Genomic DNA, 17,510 nt, shown 5'->3' with positions numbered 1-17,510 from the left:
GTGTGTGGGGGTGTGTGTGTGTGAGGGCTTGCCCGCTCAGACAAGCTCGACTCTCGTCCCCGCACACCTGCAATAGCTCATCCTAAACCCTGTACCCACCCACTTTGACATTTTTATTTTACTCTGACCCTGGTACCAGAGGAACTTTGATTTCCCACAAATTGGGGAGAAAATAACGACAACCTCCCCGGATCCAGCAAGGCCCAGCAAAATGCAGGTTCTTTTTGAAAAGGATTACAGGAGCAGTGACAGCCCACAATTTGAACAAAGAAAATGAAGAGAATGTGATGCCAGTTGCCCGAGGTTGCTTTCTGTTCACGTTTCTCAGTCTCCTCTTACTTAAAACAGTTTTTAAAAACCTCGCCTAAGCTCAGTAAGGGCACTCGCTGCACAGGCATTTAAAGGAACCCAGAGAATTGGGGCCAGTGAGCATCAGTTTGAATTTAGGCAGGAAAACACTTGCCTCCCCCCAAATCCAAGGTAAAGGAAGAAAAATGAAGAGCCTGTGGTTTTAAAGTAAGCCCACTGATTGGAGCAAGGTCAGTCTTTTCCGTATATCTGGAAAGCTGTCATTTACACAAAGGTGATATTTCTCAATCTGATGAGATTGTGTCTTGTTTCTGTGCTGAGATAGAAGGTAAAACAGCTAAATTTAACGCCCTCTCCTCTCCCAGATATTCAAACCACCAAGACATTAAGTCATCAAGTAAGTGAGGTTTTGATTCAGAGCCTCGGGTAGGAGTGGAGGACAGAAAGTCTCTCGCTTCCTTCCTCTCTTTCCCTCTCTCTTTCCCACTAATTTTAGAAGAGACTATGCCAGACAGTTAGATGTCCCTCACAAATGTATCAACATCCCCAGAAAGGTCAGGTATTACTATTACACCTAGCCTAATTACCCTTAAACCTCCTAATTGGGCAGAAGGAATACCCAAACTTCTTTTAGAAATGAATTTCATGGGGCGCCTGGGTGGCTCAGTCGGTTGAGCGTCCGACTTCGGCTCAGGTCACGATCTCGCGGTCTGTGAGTTCGTGTCTGTGAGTTCGAGCCCCGCGTCGGGCTCTGGGCTGATGGCTCAGAGCCTGGAGCCTGCTTCCGATTCTGTGTCTCCCTCTCTCTCTGCCCCTCCCCCATTCATGCTTTGTCTCTGTCTCAAAAATAAATAAACGTTAAAAAAAAAAAAGAAATGAATTTCACTTTGTGATAGCTTTTTGGCAATATATTGAACTGTGAGGAGGGAGTTTGCCATATGAAAACATTGTACTATCCAATCCTAGTGTGCAATTCTAACCATAGCTAGAACTGTGAAAATAAAAGGTGCCTTTATTTTGAAGTTAATAAGTGACGTTCAATTACTTTTGAGTGACTATATGTTTAAAGATAGCATTCAAGGAAGTAGCTTATTTTCTCTTCAGAAGGGTTGCTCATCATTTTCCCAACACCTTCTGATTTTTCTGTCCACCTGTGCCATCCTATTCTGAAAATGGCAAAGAGACAGCTTTCAAGGAAGGGTGTATGAATAGAACGAATTTGGAGAACTGACCTGCAGCCAGCCCAGGCCCTCCCTCACCCATGATTTATTTGGATCGTTGACTATTGGCATTTTATGTGGCCTTATGCTGCCAGCCAAAGGAGATGAACACAATGGTTATCTCACAGATTTTTTTTTTTAACCCCTAAACCCACCCTGGCCCATTTTACAGAGCAGAGATGTGTTTGGAATTTGAAAGTAGCTGACAACGATTTTGTGGATTCAAAATGTTAATAATATTAGTTGGAAACATCTGCAAAAGTCAGGATTTTGGGGCACAGTACATTATTTAGCAATGGTACCCTGGTAACTAATGTGGAATCTGAGTGGTGATTTTATTTCCAAAAAATCAAGAAAAAAAAGAAATTTCTGTACTCTGAAACCTCACCAAAACACTAAATGAAGGAATTTCAGTATGACTTAGTGAAAAACCAAGAAAAAGAGAGTTCAATTATTTTCATGCAAACTTAAAGTAACTCTTAATGTTTTCTAGCAAAAATCCTCCACGATCTGTTCTAGTGTGTAGATGAGATTACTTTGTAACTATTGACATATATTTAATTATTACAAGAATGTTAGACTTTTCGTCTTTCATGTTTTAAGGACTATTTTCAAGTTACATACAAGTCAGCTTTAACTTAGGTGAAATCATCACAACTTTCTGAATTTAGTTTTCTCTCAACTTCTTATTGATGCTGATGGCCAGTTCTAAGATTGAGAAATATATTTACTACCATATTCATCTTAAAAAAAATTTTTTTAACGTTAATTTATTTTTGAGAGAGAGAGACAGACAGAGTGTGAGCTGGGGAAGGGGCAGAGAGAGGGAGACACAGAATCTGAAGCAGGCTCCGGGCTCTGAGCTGTCAGTACAGAGCCCGACACGGGGCTTGAACTCACAAGCCGCAAGATCATGACCTGAGCCGAAGTCAGATGCTTAACTGACTGAGCCACCCAGGCGCCCCTACCCCATTCATCTTTTAGAAGTGAGTTCTTTTTAATGAGTCTCTATGAAATGCTTAGTATAAAGATATTATTACATAAATTCATATGATTCAAACCTTTCAAACTGGTAGCATACAAATGGCAAGAAGAGAGATTTGGAACAGATATGTGTGTAATATTTTGGCTTGCTATGTTTTTTACAAGAGAGTAAGAGTTAGAAGGAAATTTACATTCTCTATTTACTTGGACACAAAGAGTTAAGTCAGAGAACATGTATCAGTTATTTCTTAGTGGGGAGGAGTTTTCATCTTTATTTGACTGGAAAAGCCACTCTAATTGCCTTTAACTTCTGATTATAGTGAAAAAATTTTTTGAAAAAAAAAAAAGACACACAGTCTGGTGACATCCTAGAAGCTAACATATCTGTGAAACTCCTTTTGTGAGATATAGAGACATTGGGGAATTTGCAGATTCAGAAGGTTGGAAGGAGACCGAAGGATTTAAACTGGTGACTTAGATATTTGACAGTATTGGTGTTGATCCATCCCCAAACTTGTGTTTATAAACTTCATTTCAGCAGGATGCTAAAGGGATTAAAAGGACACCACAGCAATAACAGACAGAAGGTGAGGATATCCATCTGAGTGTGATGTCCTGTCACATGCTTCAAGAGGTCTTGAAACAGCTTCTTAGAAATTCTCTCATAGGAAGTTTCTCTTGGCACATGTGGAAGAATTTTTAACACCAACTGGCATTGACCACCTTAATTTCTTTGGTTATTGTGACTGACTTTTAAGTAAATTTCATGATGACATAAGTAAATTAGGCTTAATAATGCCTCAAGTACAACATGTAGTATGAAGTCTAATGGCGCATCAGGACATTTAGCCTGCAGAGCCCAAAGCAGACTATATTGTTTATTTTTGTTCTTAACTTTATACTACAAATCCTGTACATCATATTTTATTTATTTATTTATTTTTTTAACGTTTATTTATTTTTGAGACAGAGAGAGACAGAGCATGAAGGGGGAGGGGCAGCGAGAGAGGGAGACACAGAATTGGAAGCAGGCTCCAGGCTCTGAGCCATCAGCCCAGAGCCTGACGCGGGGCTTGAACTCAAGGACCGCGAGATGGTGACCTGAGCTGAAGTCGGACGCTTAACCGACTGCGCCCCCCAGGCGCCCCCCTGTACATCATATTTTAAAGTAAAAGTCAGGTTGTTGACTATGATATTTAAATTTCACTGGCTGATATTATTATTTTTTCATATTTCCTTAGAAGATGCATGAATCAATCAATTTGTAAAATAATCTAACCTGTAACATTACCTAAAATTTTTTTTAAGTTTTTACAATTTGAAATGTAAAATTTAAAGAAGAGTATATCATTTTATCTGCCTCATGCAGAATATTGCCACTCAGTGAATCAAAGTAGAAATTTGGCAGCTGTCCAGATAATTTGGAATGAAAACCAGCTAAAGATCATGTAATAAATCAAAGTGAAAAATTCAGGTCTCAAAGTGGGCTTTCACCAAGGAAACTTCTTCCCATATTAGCTAATTAATGCCTATACTCCTAAGCACGGCTAATTCTTTCTCCAAATGTATGTATCCTCAGTATTTGGCTGCGACCTTAACAATATCTGTTGGTTTTGTAACTATTTTAAGAAGAGAGTGATTCTGAAATGGTTAAAAATGAACACATGTTTTTTACCGTGTAGCTTTTTTTCTGTCTGTGGATATTCAGTGGCAAACTAAATTTGAAGCCCTAATGTGCATCAGTAGCTTTGCCCCTGTATATATGAGGGCACTGCCTGTTATTATTTTTAGTAATGAATGTTTTAAAGCAGCCTTTCAGTAATGCAGTGTAATGACTCTATTACCAAACAGTTACTGTATTTAGAAAAATAGGCTGTATCTGTGCATTGAAAATAAAGTGCTAAATTAAAGCAACCATACCAACAAATCAAAGAGAAACAAAGGTTCTTTTTTTACCTCTGGTAGTAAGCCTGAGAGCTATGGAGAGTTATTTCACCAGAAGGAAACTCCCAACTGTAGGTGTCAAAAAGAAGACATTTCAAAGCACATGTTGTCAAATTGTGATGTGGGTAAGTAGCTGGAGAACTGGAGGGAACCATCAGCTCTTAGAAGGGGAAGGGAAAGGTTGAAGGGCATGCTGCTGATTGCCACCTTTAAAGCACATGAGGTGGCACGCTTAATTCCTGAGTGCCTCTAGTTCTAAAGGTCACATACTTTGGGAACTCAGCCCATTGACCACATTTCCTGGGACGTTGCCCTTACTTCTCTGTGAAAGCAATACAGCCTCATCCTGATGACATTATATGGACCGGATATCCAGCCCATCAGGACCTTGGGTTCTCACCCAGGGTGTGAAACGTTGTCATCCCTTCAAGCCCTCAGTTTGTTCACCTTTACGGCAAAGACACTCGACTAGACAATCTCTATATAAAGATGTTAATGGCTCCAAACTCTGAAATCAGAACAGGTCCCTGTTTGATTCGAAAACAATGTGCAATATTTATGAGCATTTTCAATATGAGTGTTATTTCCAACCTCAGATCCTTCTTGAAAAATAGCACCTTACAAACTTTACTTGAAAATGAATAATTTTGTGTCCCGAAATCCTTACCAAACAAGGGCCTAACCTCAAAGTTTGGACAGAACTAGTTAGCCACAGATCTTTTAGAATTTCAGGGAAATGTAATACAAAAGGGAGTTGTGTCTTTCAAGCACTGAGTGAATGCAGTTGAAGTCTCTGGTACACAGTATTGGAAACAAAACTGCCCTTTCACTTGCTTTCTGGGGGCCCCAGTGCATGTGTGTGTACATCTAGTGTCTGCTTCTTGGGAAATAAAAATTCAACTTTTCTGAACTTTCACGAGACTGAGAACAGAAAAATAACCATTCTTTTATTTGGAAAGTTGGGGTTTTGAAACTAGATTTTTTTTCATTTTTTATCACATTTCATAATTACTGCGTATTTCAAGGTGCAGTAATATGTAGCTTATGTAATAGAGGAAATAAGTTTACTAGAAGTTATTAGTCACAACATCTTTTTTTTTTAATTTTTTTTAACGTTTATTTATTTTTGAGACAGAGAGAGACAGAGCATGAACGGGGGAGGGGCAGAGAGAGAGGGAGACACAGAATCGGAAGCAGGCTCCAGGCTCCGAGCCATCAGCCCAGAGCCTGACGCGGGGCTCGAACTCACAGACGGCGAGATCGTGACCTGAGTTGAAGTCGGACGCTTAACCGACTGAGCCACCCAGGCGCTCCTAGTCACAACATCTTATTTGGTGATTAGTACTGCAAATTCTCCTGCCCATGACAGGTGAATGCTTACATAGATTTCTGGAAGAAAATGAGCGATAACCCACACTATGTCAGGAGTCTTAGCATATATAAGAATTTTGATGCTTTGTTTATCCTAAGGAATATTTGAAAATCACTTCCTGTAGAGATGACAGTAAGGTTACTGTTAGACTCACCCCTTTTGTTTCACACCCATAGAAATAATGAAGAAAATGTAAGAAGAGATAGCCAGAAAACCTGACTGGACTCCAAAATAGAATACACATTCTAAGGCAAAAAATAAAACAGAAACCGAAAGCTATGAGCAGGGCCAGTTGCCATGGGCTTGTTGGGCTCTGGGCTGGAAGCTGGCAGTCAGGCTCTTGGCTCCTGCAGGGGAATGGGATGAAAAGTTCTGAGCTGGACCCACAACCTGAAACCAAGGACTCCCAGCCCCACAAAGGAGGTTGAAAAAAATGGCTGTTGATTTCCTGCCCTTGGCTATATCTTTATTAAAGCTCTCATCCTGGCTTGGCAGGTAAACAGCTTCATGACCCCAGACTGGGCTAGATGGCCTTCTGACTCCATGTCTGGGTTTGTGTCATCTTTGTTATCCCAATGGAGCAGGAGGTCTGAAATATATGAGTAAGAACAAGATACGGACTAAGATGTGTACATCTGATGGTGGGAGGGGCAGGTGGAGGCAACTGGAAAAGTGTTAAGGAGGACAAGGGAGTAAATGCTTATATACTAAAATACATTATTTTTTAGTCAACACTTACGTGATAAAACAAACATAGATACATATATGTGACATTTGTAAACATGTGTATATATAGTATATGTGCATATATAACATATGCATATGATATAGTATATGTGCATATGTGTATATATATATAGTATACATATATACATGTGTGTGAATGTATGTATGTGTGTATATATACATTATATACTCACATATATATCTCAACCTCCAGCAAAATTAGGGTTCTCTTAGCAAAGAAAAAAAGGGAGAATGATATTGAGTACACAGCTAAAAGTATCTTGCATGAAATAAAAGGATTTAAAAATTGTATTGTTTCATTCAAAAGACAACATATAATATTGTTCTATAGAATCTGAAGACAAGTTTTGTCTAATTTTCTGTTTTCCAGAGTGCTTGAGAGAATACTAAAGGTCTTTTTTAAAAAATATAATTTATTGTCAGATTGGCTAACATACAGTGTGTAAAGTGTGCTCTTGGTTTTTGGGGCAGATTCCCGTGATTCATCGCTTACATACAACACCCAGTGCTCATCCCCACAAATGCCCTCCTCAATGCCCATCATCCATTTTCACCTCTCCCCACCGCCCCCATCAACCCTCAGATTGTTCTCTGTATTTAAGAGTCTCCTATGGTTTACTTCCCTCCCTCTCTGTTTGTAACTATTTTTCCCCCTTTTATTCCCCCATGGTCTCCTGTTAAGTTTCTCAAGATCCACATATGAGTGAAAACATGATATCTATCCTTCTCTGCCTGACTTATTTCACTTAGCATAATACCTTCCAGTTCCATCCACGTTGCTACAAATGGCCAGATTTCATTCTTTCTCATGGCCAAGTAGCATTCCATTGTATATATAAACCACATCTTCTTTTTCCATTCATCAGATGATGGACATTTGGGCTCTTTCCATAATTTAGCTATTGTTGAAAGTGGTGCTATAAACATTGGGGTACATGTGCCCCTATGCATCAGCACTCCTGTATCCTTTGGATAAATTCCTAGTAGTGTTATTTCTGGGTTGTAGGGTCGTTCTATTTTTAATTTTTTGATGAACCTCCACACCGTTTTCCAGAGTGGCTGCACCAGTTTGCATTCCCACCAACAGTGCAAGAGGGTTCCCTTTTCTCCACATCCTCGACAGCATCTGTTGTTTCCTGATTTGTTAATTTTAGCCACCTAAAGGTCTTGATACCAAAACCAGACTAAGGAACAACAACAAAATAAAGTCATTGACCAGCATTTTCTGGAAACATTGATGCAAAAATTCTAAATAGAATACTAGCATTTTGGTTTCAGTAGCGCTTAGAGAAAGATACATGGTGACTGGGTAGGAAGGTCTTATCCTAGGAATTCAAGTGAAGAAAATCTATTAATTGGCACATACCACATTATCAGATAAAAAGACAAAAAGAAAGAAAGAAAGAAAGAAAGAAAGAAAGAAAGAAAGAAAGAAAGAAAAAAGAACCCATACCTCTGTGGATGTAGAAAAATGCACTCAGTGAGCTTTAACCCTCATTCATTATAAAAATCAAAATATATGGAAACTTCTTTAATTTGATTAAGGGTAGTCATCAAAAATATTGTGTAGAAATTATGCATAATGGATAAATTTGAGAAGCTTTTCTACCAAATATTAGAACAAGATAAGGATGCCTGCTATCATTACTTCTAGTCATTTTATTGGTCATGCTAGCCAATCTAATAAGACAAGGGGGAAAGTAGTGTGAGAACCGGAGAGGAAGAGACAAAATATCCTTATTGTAAATAATATGATCGTATACTTAGAAACTTTAAGATATTTAGTCTTATTAAAAATGGTCACCAGAGTAATGAGTCACCAGTAAGATACCTTAACCATCTGTTTTGGGAAAATACTACGAAACCTAACAACCAGATCTTGGCGAAGTTCTGAAATAAAGGACATTTTCTAACTTTTTTGATGAGAACATGCATTAATAAAGTCAATTTTTAAAGAACTCTGGCAATAGTAGTGTATCTTGAAGATTCATATGTCTTGCAATCCAGTGCTTACATTTCTAGATATATACTCCAGGGAATTTCATGCATGTGAGCGCAAGGAAGTACTTATGGGAAGTTTCTGAAACATTTACAGACATATTTTGGAGATATTGTGGAGTTGGTTCAGACCACGGCAATAAAGTGAATTTTGCAATAATAAAGTGAGTCAAATGAATTTTTTGGTTTCCCAGTGCGTATAAAAGTTATGTTTACACTATAATCTATTAAATGGGCAGTAGCGTTATGTCATTAAAGTGTACATACCTCAGTTAAAAGTACTTTATTGTTGGGGTGCCTGGGTGGCTCAGTTAGTTAAGCATTCGACTTTGGCTCGGGGCATGATCTCATGGTTTGTGGGTTCCAGCCCTGCATCGGGCTCTGTGCTTACAGCTCAGAGCCTGGACCCTGCTTTGGTTTCTGTGTCTCCTTCTCTCTCTGCCCCTCCCCCGCTTGCACTCCGTCTCTCTCTCTCTTTCAAAAATGAATAAACATTAAAAAAATTAAAAATACTTTATTGTTAAAAATGGTAACCATCATCTGAGCTTTCAGTGAATTGTAATCTTTTTACTGGTGTGTGGTCTTGCTTCCATGTTGATGGCTGCTGACTCATCAGCACTGGTGATTGCTGAAGGTTGGGGTAGCTGTGGCAATTTCTTAAAGTATGACAACAATGAAGTTTGCCACATCCGTCAATTCTTCTCTCACACAAATGGTTTCTCTGTAACCTGAGATGCTGTTTGATGACATTTTACCAACAGTGGAACTTCTTTCAAAATTGGAGTCAATCCTCTCAAATCCTGATGCTTCCTTATCAAGTAAGTTCTTGTACTATTCTAAATTCTTTGCGGTCATTTCAACAATCTTCACAAAACCTTTACTAGGAGTCAATTCCATCTTAAGAAACGACCTTCTTTGCTCATTCCTAAGAAGCAACTCCTTATGCATTCAGGTTTCATCGTGAGCTTGCAGCAATTCGGTCACATCTTAAGACTCCACTTCTAATTCTAGTCCTTTTGCTATTTCCCCCCAATCTGCAGTTACTTCCTCCACTGAAGTCTTGAACCCCTCAAAGTCATCCATGAGTGTTGGAGTCAATTTCTTCCAAACTCCTGTGAATGTTGACAGTTTGCCCTCTTCCCATGAATCATAAAATTTGTTAATGGCACCTAGAAAAATGAATGCTTTCCAGAGCGTTTTCAATTTATTTTGCCCACATCCATCAGAAGAATCACTATCAATGGCAGCTGCAACCTTGTGAAATGTGTATCTTAAATAATAAGACTTGAAATTTGCAATTACTCTGATCCATGGGCTGTGAAATGAATATTGGGTTAGCAGGCATGAAAACAACCTCATCTAGTTGTAGATCTCCATCAGAGATTTTGGGCCACCAGATACATGAGCAATCATTTTCTTCTGGGCAGTAGGTCTCAACAGTGGGCTGAAAATATTCAGTAAAGTATGTTGTAAACAGATGTACTGTTATCCAGGCTTTGTTATTCCATTTATAAAGCATAGGCAGAGGAGATTTAGTATAATTCTTGAGGGCCCTACGATTTTCAGAATGGTAAGTGAGCATTCAAGTCACCAGCTGCAGTAACCCTTAGCAAGAGAGTCAGCCTGTCCTTTGAAGCTGGTAAGCCAGGCACTGACTTCTCTTCTCTAGCTATGAAATTCCCAGATGGCATCTTCTTTCACTTGAGAGCTCTTCTGTCTACACTGAAAATCTGTTGTTTAGTGCAGCCACCTTCGTTAATGATCCTGGCTAGATCTTCCGGGTAACTTGCTGCAGCCTGTCATCAGCACCTGCTGCTTCACCTTGTCCTATTCTGTTACAGAGATGGCTTAATCCCTTAAATCTGCTCACTTCAAATATTTTTTCTGCAGCTTCCTCACCTCTCTCAGCCTTCATAGAATTGAAGAGAGTTAAGGACTTGTGCTAGATGATTAAAAGAATGTTGTAGCTGGTTTGATCTTCTATCCAGGCCACTAAAATTTTCTTCACATCAGCAATAAGGTTGTTTTGCCTTTTTTTTTTTTTTTTAATTATTCATCTGTTCACTGGGGTAGCACTTTTAATTACCTTCAAGAACTTTTCCTTTGCGCTCACAACGTGGCTGTTTGGCACAAGAAGTCTAGCATTTGGCCTGTCTTGGCTTTCAACATGCCTTCCTCACTAAACTTAATCATTTGGACTTTGGACTTCAATTGAGAGATGTGTGGCTCTTCCTTTCATTTGAACACTTAGAGGCGATTGTATTTGAAGACTTAGGGCTATTAACTGGCTTAATTTCGGTATTGCTGTGTCTCAGGAAATAGGGAGGCCCAAGGAGAGAGAAAGACAAGGGAACAACCAATTGATGGAGGAGTCAGAACACATACAGCACTTGTGAAGTTCACCATCCTATATGGGCGTGGTTTGTGGTACCCCCAAACAATTACCATACTAACATCAGAGATCACTGATCACAGATCACCATAACAAATCTAATGATAATGAAAACGTTGAAACATTGTGAGAATTACCAAAATATGACACAAGACATGAAGTGGGCAAATGCTGCTAGGAAAATGTCACCGATAGACTTGCTTGATGTAAGGATGCCACAAACCTTCAATTTCCAAAAAAAACGCAGTATCTGTGAAGCACAATAGAGTGAAGTTCAATGAAAGGAGGTAGGTCTGTATTTTGAAGTAGCAAAAACGAAACAAAACATAACCAAAAAAAAAAAAAAAAAAAAAACCCACCTCAAACAAAATAAGGTAAAATAAAAAGCCAACAAACTTATAAAAGTGAAAAGAATAAATGAATTGTGATGCATTAATCAATACAATGAAACACTCTACAGCAGATAGAACTGTAAGTACCGACATGGTTAAATCTAACAGCATTGCCAATAAATAAAAGATAGTTGCCAAAATGGGATTATACTGTTTCTGTAGAAGTTGAAAACCTGTGAAACAATGCTGTATATTTTTATGGGTACATATATAGACGCTAATAACATGAAAACCACAAAAGAAATAGGATTAAGCTACTACTGGGAAGGGAGGGAAATGGGAATACGGAGAGGTGCACAGGGGATTTCTATGATTTAAAAGAGCCTGAGGCAAACCTAGCAAAATTTGATAGGGCTGGGGAGTGAGTACAAGAGTTTTATTATGGTTGTGTCTTTCTCTTTCTTTTGAAATGTGTTACAACAAGAAGTATATGCAAAAATTATTATGCATCTTTAAAGGCAAGTTTTGGATGTTTCCTTAAGATGAAGCAATTTTTTTGTCTTTTGATTATAGTTTGTCTTTTTTGTCTATTGATTATAGTTTGAAATGCCTCTTTATGAGAGATGGATCAAATGTATCTGTTCCTTGGAGTTTCTGAAAACTTACACTCCATCACTTCAAGCTATACCTGCACATACAAACTGTATAGACAGCAAAAGGAATCATTGAATTTTCCAGTTAATCAATAAATTAATTTCTACCTCCATTTCTTTGCATAAAGAATTTTTAGGCCAGTGAGCTCATGTAAGAAAAATGTTTAGGCCAATGAGCTCGTGTAAGAAAAACTCAAACAGCAGCAAAAAGTGTCTTTTGGGCATTCTCAATTGTAAGGGCTCCAGATAAATTCAGATGTTACTGATACAATATTTTAATAATTGCATTAATAATAACATTTTTGAATACTTAGTTGGCACTTCACATATATTTTACTCAATCTTTCTAACCGCCCTGTTATTATGTTCATTTTATGTGTTTAGGGAGCTGATGTTTAGGAGTTCAGTAATCCTGAGATCACGGAAAAAAATCCTGAGATCAGCCAAAAAATGGATAGCCAGTGCTCGTGCACGTTATTGGTTCTATGACCTCTTTTCTAGAAGTGGGTTAGCACAGTTTCTCACTCTGAGTCACAAGAAGGATTTGCCGTAGGTATTGGTTTTGTCTAGGGAATTGCTACATAAATGCTCAGGTAAAAGACCTTATTGGTTGTATAATGTTCCAGTATTTACTTAGCAGGGCCTGGGGCTTAAACATCTACTGATATTTTGTATCTTGATAAGCATGGGCTTGTACAAATACCTTGAAGGTACTAAGTAGATTTTAGTAGGTTTATCACAGACACATTCTTTGTATTTATTTATTTTTAAAAAATTTTAAATGTTTTATTTATTTTTGAGAAAGAGAGACACACAGAGCACAAGCAGGGGAGGGGGACACAGAATCTGAAGCAGGCCCTAGGCTCTGTGCTGACAGAACCTGATGCGAGGCTCAAACCCACAAGCTATGAGATCATGACCTGAGCCGGCGTTAACGCTTCACTGACTGAACCACCCAGCCGCCCCTGTATTTCTATTTTTCTTATGTGTAAAAAGTATGCCCTCATTAGAGTCTGACAACAAGAAACTGGAAATTTATAAATTACTTCTACTGTATGAAGTTAGAGGCTACTGGCCACTTTTCCTAGGTTTATTTTGAACCAGATGTCCTTTCATTTTGTAAACAATAATATGGGTCAAAGTCCCATGGGATAAGGGCACAATTCCTAACCTAAGTCCTGAGATCACTGAGGTGAAGAACCGATTATAAAATATAGAGATTTAACAGAGTGAGGAAAGTATATGATTTTCTAAATAAGGCATTTCTTTGTCTATTTCCCTTTGTTTTACCATTTGTGATGGGTATTTTTTAAACAATACACACTGTTTAGCTTCATCTGTGACCTTCATGTAAATTGATTCATACTTCATGTATTCTTCTGTGACCTGCTTCTTTTCCTCAAATTTATGATTTTGCCTCTCATCCATATTGATATAGAAAGCCGAAGTCCATTCATTTTATGCTGTATACATTGCTATACGATGATATTTCTCTACAGGGCCTCCTGGGTGGCTCAGTTGGAGAAGCATTCGTCTCTTGGTTTTGGTTCATGTCCTGATCTCACAGTGGTGGGATTGAGCCATGGCAGTCTCTGCCCTGGTCAGGGAGCCTGCTTAAGATTCTCTCTCTCGCTCTGCCTTTGCTCCTCCCCTGCTTACACACACTCTCTCTCTCTCTCTCTCTCAAAAAAAAAAAAAAGAATTTCTCTGCAGTATATACTTGGGAATGAAATTACTAGTCATGTGGTTTATGCATGTTCAACTTTACCAAGGAGTGCCAAAATGTTTTTCTAAATGACTGTATCATTTAGATACATTCCTCACTAGCAGGAAATGAGAAAGTTCTTACCTCTACACATTCTTGCCAGTGCATGGTCTTGCTGATTCTTAAATTGGCCAATATGTTATGTGCGTGCTGGAGTTTGATATTCATTTTCATTTTCTAATTGCTTCTGACAATGAGGTGTTAATGTTTACTCTTCTGTGAAAAGTCTGTTATGTATTTTTCACATTGTTTTCTATGTGGTTGCTTATCTTCTTGTACATTCACATATAGATTGGATACTAACCCTTTGTTATAGATAATGTAAATATCTTCTCCCGTTTGTAACTTGTATTTTCCTTCCTTTATGGTTTCTTTTGATGAACAAAAGCTCTTAATTTTAATGTTGAAAATGGTCATTTTTTCCTTTATGGTTTTGTTATGTTTTGCTTACTAAATGCTTTTTTTCCCTGAGATCATATATTGTTCTATGTTATCTTCCTAATATTTTGAATTTTTCTTTTCACGTTTATTCTCTAATTCACCAGAAATTGATTTTTAGTAGTTTTTAGTAGAGTGTGAGGTTGGGACTTTAATTAATATTTTTTCCATATGGGTAATCTATTGTCCTAGCAATATTTATTGAATAGTTTACACTTTCCTTACCAACCTGGTATCTGACAAGAATCAAGTTTTTATATATGCATGATTTTATTTCTGGCATTTCTCTTCTGTTAAGTTGTTTCTTCCTTTGAAAATACTATAGTATTTTATTTATTTATTAATTTATTTATACTTATTTATGAGCGTGTGAGCAGAGGAGGAGCAGAGAGAGAGGGAGAGAGATAATCCCAAGCAGGCTCCAAACCGTGAGATCATGACCTGAGCTGAAATCAAGAGTCAGACGTTCAACCAACTGAGCCACCCAGGCACCCCAGAAAACATCACATTTTACAATACAAAGTACAAATTATATATATGTATATATATATATTTTATGTGAGCATGCTTATTCTAAGTGAGCCTTAACGAGTATGCTTTATAAGTCTTCATATACAGTAAGGCATGTTCCTACATGATTTTTTTTAATCTTTAGAGTAGCCAGACTATTTTTGGATTTTTGAATTACCATATAGGTTTCTTAATTAGCTTGCTAAGTTCCATGAAAAATCTTCTAGATCTATTTAGGAATAGCCTTTTCCTATTGGATCTTTCTGTAAAAGAACATGAAATAGTTCTCTATTCATTTAGATCTTCGAAAATGTCTTTCTAGATGTATTCTAGGCACTTTACACTTCTTATTGCTCTTGTTAATGGTATTTTTTTATTTTTAATTTTACGTATGTATTTATCTATTTTGAGAGAGAGAGAGAGAGAGAGAGTGAGTAGGGTAGAGGGAGAAGGAGAGAGAATCTTAAGCAGACTCCACACTCCGTGAGGAGCCCCACGTGGAACATGATCCCATGACTCTGAGATCAGAACTTGAGCTGAAATCAAGAGTCAGACACTCAACCTACTGAGTCACCCAGATGCTCCCCCTTTTTATCTTAATGGTATTTCTTAAATTACATTTTCTAATTTATTTCTGCTAGTGAAGAGAGATACAATTGTATGTTGGTTGCGTTTATATCTAAATTTGCTTATCAATACCAATAAGTTGCTTATAGATTTTTTTGTCTAGTTTACGTGAGTAATAACATCATTGGTAAATGATGCCAATTTTCTTCTCGCACTGAGGTCATTAAGATGACCAGACAGGGGCGCCTGGGTGGCGCAGTCGGTTAAGCGTCCGACTTCAGCCAGGTCACGATCTCGCGGTCCGTGAGTTCGAGCCCCGCGTTGGGCTCTGGGCTGATGGCTCAGAGCCTGGAGCCTGTTTCTGATTCTGTGTCTCCCTCTCTCTCTGCCCCTCCCCCGTTCATGCTCTGTCTCTCTCTGTCCCAAAAAAAAATAAATAAATAAACGTTAAAAAAAAAAAAAAATTAAAAAAAAAAAAAAGATGACCAGACAGATTTTCTCCTTAATCTGTGAATGTGATTAATTACATTAATTGGTTTCCTAGTATTAACCAACAAAGGTTGTGATGTCTCATCTTTCTCATACTTCTTTGGACTCGGTTGCTAATATCAGGTTTGGGATTTTTCATTTATGTTCAAGAATAAACTTATATTGCTGTTTTCCTGTCTTGTATTATGTGTAGCTGGTTTTGTTACCAAGACTATGCTAGCCTCATATAAAGAAATCAGGATGTTCTTTCTTTTGTATTCTAGCAAATATTACTTCCAGATGTCAATATCAAAGCAGCCAAACCTATTCCTAGAGTCATTTAGAAAGACATTGCATGTGTCCGTTGAAAGGAAATTGAAAATTTTTCATCTTTAAAAGATTCAAGTTTTGGGCAATTAATTGAAAATTTTTATCTTTAAAAGATTCAAGTTTTGGGCAATTATAGCAGCAAAGAAATGATAGTCAATGGGTTGGATCTAGTATTGCTTACTTTTTTTTTTTTTTTTTTTAAATCTGGATTCTCCTTTATGATGGAACCAATTCACATCTGGGCTATAGGGTAGTTCACATTTGTATAAAGAGTCAAACAATAGTCAGATACAGGGAAAATAGTAATGTATATGGAGTCTGATAAAAGTTAGATACAGGGGAAAAGGGAGATACTAATTCACCATCTCTTAACTGATCAGTAGTCTTGGAAAGTGTCCAGCAATTTGAGGGAGAAAAAAAGTCTGCTTGTTAAAATTTAGTGAATTCCTTGCTGAGAAGTGTGGGTCGACTTCCAAGTTATTTGGGAAACAGGCTTGGGGAAATAATTGTACCTCAACTCTTATGATCCTCAGCTGTTGGAAAAGGCAGGAAATATACTTTAGCATAGGTAATCAAATACATTTTCCTCTGAAAGTCAGGGAGCACAGAGAATAATTATCTTCTTCAGGAACAAGTGTTCTTTGTTTAGCTATTGCATGGTTGAAGCCCACAGTTGTTAAATTGGGTCACCATACCAATTTCTACCAATGGATTATTATGGCAACCAATTCCAGACATATTTCCCATAAAACCTTTATTGTCAAAGTTCAGCTCCTTTACAACTGCCAGAAGATTAGGTTACTGCTTGTAGTAACTGCTCATTTATGTTCTTCAGTTTCATAACAAAGACTTGCAAAACATTTTACTGAGCACATTCCATTTCTACATCAACAAGATAGCCTTCAAATGAGATGCCTTTCTAGTCTGGGTTAACTCTGACACATAAGTGCACTTCAGAATCTAAACAGAGTGGAATAAATGAGCGAACCACACAAGAGTGACCTACCTTGAATTTGCATTTTCATTCTACCTGCGGAAGTTTGTCAAGAGAGTCTGAAGATAACCGCTTACACTTACTCTTGACTTCCCACTTGCAGTTAGGATCTAACTAGATTTCACAGGCAGGGAGTAGTGTCTCCAAAATGGAAGATGCAGTAAATTGGAGAAAAATCACCAACCAAGCTGCAGCACTGCAAGATTTCTTTTTTTTTTTTTTTTAATTTTTTTTTTTTTTTTAACGTTTATTTATTTTTGGGACAGAGATAGACAGAGCATGAACGGGGGAGGGGCAGAGAGAGAGGAGACACAGAATCGGAAACAGGCTCCAGGCTCTGAGCCATCAGCCCAGAGCCTGACGCGGGGCTCGAACTTCCGGACCGCGAGATCGTGACCTGGCTGAAGTCGGACGCTTAACCGACTGCGCCACCCAGGCGCCCCAAGATTTCTTTATATTTTTGTTCTTTTCGTTTTTCTTTGGGTAC

The sequence above is a fragment of the Puma concolor genome, chromosome B2 (assembly GCF_028749965.1).
Source record: "Puma concolor isolate L17-30 chromosome B2, mPumCon1.1.hap2, whole genome shotgun sequence".
NCBI lineage: Eukaryota > Metazoa > Chordata > Mammalia > Carnivora > Felidae > Puma > Puma concolor.
Note: the sequence above shows the minus strand (reverse complement) of the source record.